General features: G+C 40.0%; 1 pseudogene; it reads left to right on the forward strand.

Moving 5' to 3' along the window:
• The first annotated feature begins 4,531 nt into the window (after nucleotides 1-4,531).
• Nucleotides 4,532-5,419, forward strand: LOC102497618 (olfactory receptor 4C15-like; annotated as a pseudogene).
• Nucleotides 5,420-6,323: the final 904 nt, after the last annotated feature.

Consider the following 6,323-nt stretch of genomic DNA (forward strand, 5'->3'; position numbering starts at 1 on the left):
GCCGACTCGCTGATGTGCAGTTTCCCACATGTCCCCCTTCTTAGTATAGTGGACCTGTATGGGACCCATAGTTAGTGAGTCAATTTGTTGTTTGAGGAATGCCATGAGCCTATTAAATATAACAGGTCCCAGGGAGCAAACAGCTAAAAGGCCAATGAATGGCCCACGTAGGGGGAGCAGGAAAGGGAGAACGTTCCAGGCAGACCATAAGGTATTGTCAGCAAGTTGTTTTCTATGTTGTTGGAGTGATTCTTGGAGTTGATGTATTTTGTCATGAATGATGGTGGACTTGTTGGCTGGAGGAAGATGGTTATCAATAGTTCCAGTAAAGGAAGCACGTGCAATATGCCAGAAATCTGTTTGTTGGAATAGCCATTTAATTTGGTCCTTAGTATATGGCTGGATGATTGTATCAGGATCTTTGCCATATGTCCAAGCCAACCAAAATTGAAGCAATTGCTTCCATTATTATGGTTAAGGAATTGGTGGACAGTATTTCCTTTAAGAGCAGTGGCCAGAGCCAATCCCCGTTGGTATGCTGACCCAATATCAGAACATCCTGATAAATCCGTCTTTTTTCTATATGGCCTGATTGCTGTTTGACAAGCAGCATTAGCATTTTCATATGCCAATTGTTTAACAAAATCGGTACCTGCATTAGCACTGCCAAATATTCTGCCTGCTGCAGTAATCAACTAATGAACAAACTCAGAAAAAGGTTTGTCAGGCCCTTGTTTTATTGTTGTAAGGGAGGTACTTAAGTCTCCTTTAGTAGGAAGTATTCTCCAAGCTCTTATGGCTGCCGTATTAATTTGAGCAAATAGCCCTGGATCATATTGCATTTGACTGTCAGTTTTTGCATAATTGCCTTCTCCCAATAGCATATCTGCTGTCCAGCCATTGTTGGCCTGGGCATTACAATGTGTGGTGTCTCTGCAATTTTCTGATTTCCAAAGTAAGTAATCCTCTCGAGAGAGTGCAGCATGGGCCAATGTTTGGCAATCTATTGGTATAAGCCAATTTTCTGACACCAAATCAACTATGGCTAAAGTATATGGAGTTGTAGCTCCATATTGAGCAACTGCTGTTTTAACTTCTTTTATAATGTTAAAATCAAAGCCAAGTACATGGTACATGCTTGCCCTTGTTGATCTATGGTTTCTGTTACCAGGAAGGCTTCCTGTTCCTCAAAGTTCACTGATGGTTGTAGTATCTGAACTGGTTAAATTTTTGTGCCAGGGGTAAAAGCGGGCTGATAGTGATTCTGTGAGGAATCTATACTTTTAGATTTACCCACTCTCAGTTTTTCCAATTGTGATATTAAGTCTTGATGTTTCTTTTCTAATTGAATTTGTTCTTCAAGTTGTTTAATTTTTTTATCCTTTTTTTTTGAGAGGTTTTTGCTATAGGGTGCGTATGTTCGCCAGACAGACAGAGAGAGACAGAGAGACAGAAAGCGAGAAATCATCCCCCAGGGGAGATGGCCATGCCGCAATCCCTTCTCTATTCTCTTCTCGGGATCTTGGGCACACACGCACATGCGCCCAGCGTGAGTTTTAAGTCACCAGGTCCAGGACATGAACCTGCGATTGACTACATGGGAGTCCAGCGACATAGTCATTATGCTAACTGCTGGTCCCTCAAGTTGTTTAATTTTATTCAAAATCTCTTTCCTAGGGTCAATAACCGGCATCACCAAAGGTGGTGCAGATGTGACCAAGTTGTAAGATGGCAGTCGTTTTCTGAAAGGTGGCCATTTTGAATTATTGTACTTGGCTGCTTCTGTTTCTAAAGTATCTTCTTCAGGCAGCCATTATGAATTATTGTATTTGGCTGCCTTTGTTTCTAAAATGTATTCCTCACTATCCAAAGAAATTAAATCTTTTTCTTTTTTGGTGCCAGGGTCTATTTTAGTTTCCATGGCATCTTTACTATTTGTCTGAGTTTTATTTTTTTGCATAATTTGTTCTCCTTCTGCTACAACTGCTGCAATTTTAGGGTCAGTTGCCAGAACCTAATGATCTCATATATTAGGTTCCAATAAGACAGGAAAGAAAGAAAGAAAGAAAGAAAGAAAGAAAGAAAGAAAGAAAGAAAGAAAGAAAGAAAGAAAGAAAGAAAGAAAGAAGAAAGAAAGAAAGAGAGAAAGAAAGTAATTGTTTAATCTTAATTTTAACTCTGCATGTCTTGAGGGCTTCAGTAAGCCCATGAACAAATAACTCATGTTTACTCATTTCTTGTCCCATAATCACCCTTATTACTTGTTAAGTAACCTTTGTTACTTACCGGGACAATTCTCTGCCGTCCCTTCTGGACGATTCTCTGTCGTCCTCTTCTGTTTTCTGCCATGTCCTTCCTCTTTATTTCGGTGCTCTTCACTGGATCCCTCCTACCCAGGTCCCTGTTCGGGCACCATGTGTCCTGACCTGCAGGACCGTTGAACAGGTTTCCTGAGGGAAGGAGTGAGAGACGGGATGAGCAGCGCAGAGATGATGCAGTGTTACAACTCTTCAGGGTTGTCCATTTATTGTGGGCCAGGGATCATGGTTATATACATGTTGGTGGGCAGTGACTGGTTAAATGAAGGATTGTAGAAGGTAAGTTATGATTGGTTGCCTTATAGACCAATTATAAGGTGCCAGATATGAAAATCTGAGGGATTCTAGGCTCGCCAATTGGTGAGCGCCATGGGTATTGGTCAATCAGAGTATGGTTTTGAAGGTGATGTTTTGAAGGGGAGCCAATTGTGACCTTTGGCATTATATGATTGTTTGCTCACTGAGAAATCAAAACCTAAAGATTTCCTTAAAATGGCAATAATATAAGACTCATAAAATGGCCTGGGCGGACTCACTGATGTGTAGTTTCCCACACCCTAGAAGCCTATCAGTAGACCTTTTTACACTCACAGTAGTCAAAACTAAAGCTTTTAGAATTTTAAGTGAATTACTATATGGCATAGATCAAGTAGAACTTAGACTCAAATCTAGATTTGTATGAGTTTGGAGCTGATATTCTTACCCACTTCAAATAATTGCTGTTCGTGTCTTAATCACTGGCTATGATGACCTGTAATAAATAGTTATTGATGGATCCAATGACCCCTTAGAGTTTGTCTTATACTCCTGTTTTCTTTCTTTCTTTCTTTCTTTTTTTATTTGGAGAGGTTTGCTATAGGGCATGTGCACTCGCCAGCCAGACAGAGAGACAGAAAGTGAGAAATCACCCCCCAGGAGGGATGGTCATGCCGCAATCCCTTCTCCTCCATTCTCCTCTTGGGATCTTGAGCATGCATGCACACACGCCTGGCATGAGTTTTAAGCCACTGGGTCCGGGACGTGAACTGCGGTCAACCACGTGGGAGTCCAGTGACATAGCCATTATGCTAACTGCTGGTTCCCTTATACTCCTGTTTTCTTGATGATAGCTTGTAACTGGGTATGGAGTTTATAGTGCAGACACCGGTTAGGAGCAAACCTGGGGACATGATAGACATAGTTGTTTCAAAGTAAACAAAAGAATAAATGCTAGTGTACACATTTGTATATTTATTTATTTATTTATTTATTTTTATTTTTATTTTTTGAGAGGTTTTTGCTATAGGGCGCGTGCACTCGCCAGACAGAGAGACAGAAAGTGAGAAATCACCCCTCAGGGGGGATGGCCACGCCACAATCCCTTCTCCTCCAGTCTCCTCTCGGGATCTTGGGCATGCACACACACACGCCCGGCGTGAGCTTAAGCCACTGGGTCCGGGTTGCGAACCATGGTCGAGTATGTGTGAGTCCAGCGACATAGCCTTTATGCTAACTGCTGGTCTCTCTCTCTATATATATATATATACTGTCTTTTCAAATGGTTACTTTTTTTGCCATTCAATGTGGCATTTGTAAAAACAGGTTATCTTTTAATTAACAAAATAAAGGCAATTATTCTTTTCTTCCATTTTTTAGAGGCAGAGTATTGCTATGCTGCCTAGGCTGACCTCTAACTCATAATCCTCCTGTCTCAATCCTGACTCCTGAGTAGCCTGGATGACAGGCATGCACCACTGTATATGCCATTCACTTCTTTCTTTTTCTTTCTTTCTTTCTTTTTTCCTTCCTTCCTTCCTTCCTTTCTTTCTTTCTTTCTTTTTTCCTTCCTTCCTTCCTTCCTTTCTTTCTTTCTTTCTTTTTTCCTTCCTTCCTTCCTTCCTTTCTTTCTTTCTTTCTTTTTTCCTTCCTTCCTTCCTTCCTTTCTTTCTTTCTTTCTTTTTTCCTTCCTTCCTTCCTTCCTTTCTTTCTTTCTTTCTTTTTTCCTTCCTTCCTTCCTTCCTCCCTTCCTTCCTTTCTTGTGACTTTTGATGAGTACTATTGCAAATTTCTAATTATATTTTCTCAGTGACAATAGAAGCACTCATGGTAATTTTTGTGTCTGTGTACACCAACTTGCTCATGACTATAATACTGTAAACACGTCTGCAGGTTTTTAACCTAATTACAGATTCTTCATACTTACTGGCATAGCATTCATCTTTTCCTTGGAAATCATGTACAACCAAAGCATCGTAACTGAGTTCATCCTTCTGGGACTTTCACAGAATCCAAATGTTCAGAAAATGGTATTTGTTGTATTTTTGTTTATGTACATTGCAACCATCAGGGGCAACATGCTAATTGTAGTAACCATCCTCAGTAGCCCTGCCCTGCGGTGCTCCCCCATGTACTTCTTGGCCTTCCTGTCCTTCCTGGATGTGTGTTTCTCCTCCATCATCATGCCAAAGATAATTGCAGAGTCCCTTTCTGAGAGGAAAACCATCTCTTTCAAGGTTGCATAGTCCAAATCTTTGCTGAACACTTCTCTGGTGGGGTGGAGTTGAATGTCCTCACGGCCATGGCCTCTGACCGCTACGTGGCCATTTGCAAGCCCTTGCACTACTCTTCTATCATGAACTGGAGGCTGTGTGGAATTTTGATGGGAGTAGCCTGGACAGGGGGCTTGTTGGATTCCGTGATACTTGATCATTTCATATGTAACCTGTACCCATTACTGAAGCTTGCCTGCATGGACACACATATTTTTGGCATTTTGGTGGTCATGAACATTGAGTTTTTCTTCATTTTAATCTTCTCCTTGTTGCTTATCTCCTATGGCATCATTTTGCTCTCATTGAGAACCCATAGTTTTGCAGAGCAGTGGAAAGCTCTCTCCACCTGTGGATCTCACACTGGTGTTGTGGTTTTGATTTTTTGTCCCGTGTGTGTTTGAATATGCACGACCTCCATTTGTTCTCTCCTCTGACAAAATGGTGGCAATATTTTACACCATCCTAACTCCTTTGCTTAATCCTTTGATTTATACTTTCAGGAATAAGGACATGAAACAAGCCATGAAGAAAGTGTGGAAAAGAATGAGGGTTGATTCTGATGAAAAATAAAACATTAAGCTTAAAAAAAGTAGGTGTAAAGTAGTAAAAATGATCTTGGATAACAACTTTTGTAATATACCTTCCACAGAGAAAGATAATGTGATATTGTAGAAAAAGCTTTGAGATCATGGTCAAAAATGTTTTCATTTTTATATTCCTCATCCATTGAATTTGTAACTTATTAACAATATGCATAAATTAAAGAGAAATTTATGATTACTTAGAATCTAATAATTAACAACAGAAATGTATCAATAGACAAATTACCTACTTCCTATTCACTCCAAGTTTTAAATCCTTTGTGGAGGAAAGGCAAGAATATATTCAATAGGCACCTACTCAAGTTATGTATTTTAAATGAAAAGAAGTTCATATCTAGGACACAAGTCTCAGTTACTATGATACTAGGTATGCCATTGCCTGTTATGTTCCCATGATGAGAATGAAGGGTGGAGGTAACAGAGGAGAGTTGAGAGACAGAAGTTGTAGCAAGCGAATGTCATGAATAGATTGCTCCATTCTTTGCTCTTTTGTTGAAGGACTTAGTAAAAATTAACAAGCCCAGCCACCTAAAAGAAGCATCTTAGAGAAATATCACACTTCAATTTGTGGCCTTTCATTTATAATTGAACTGGAAGAATCTTGAAGAAGCTTCTTGGCATGTCATTTAAGGTTTTTGAGCCTTGGGGCTGATAAGTGGCATGGTGGTTAAAGGCATTGGACTCCCACATGGCTGACCACAATTCAAGTCCCAAACTTGTAGGCTTGCTTTCTCTCTGTGTGTGTGTGTGTGTGTGTGTGTGTGTGTCCTGCTATGGTCAAATTAAAAATAACAATAATTATGAATAAAGAAAATAATTCTAAAAACAAAGTTTTTGGACCTCAGGTTCCTCATCAATTACATGGACTATGA

This window comes from Tupaia chinensis, unplaced genomic scaffold (assembly GCF_000334495.1).
Source record: "Tupaia chinensis unplaced genomic scaffold, TupChi_1.0 Scaffold000122_1, whole genome shotgun sequence".
Classification (NCBI taxonomy): Eukaryota; Metazoa; Chordata; class Mammalia; order Scandentia; family Tupaiidae; genus Tupaia; species Tupaia belangeri.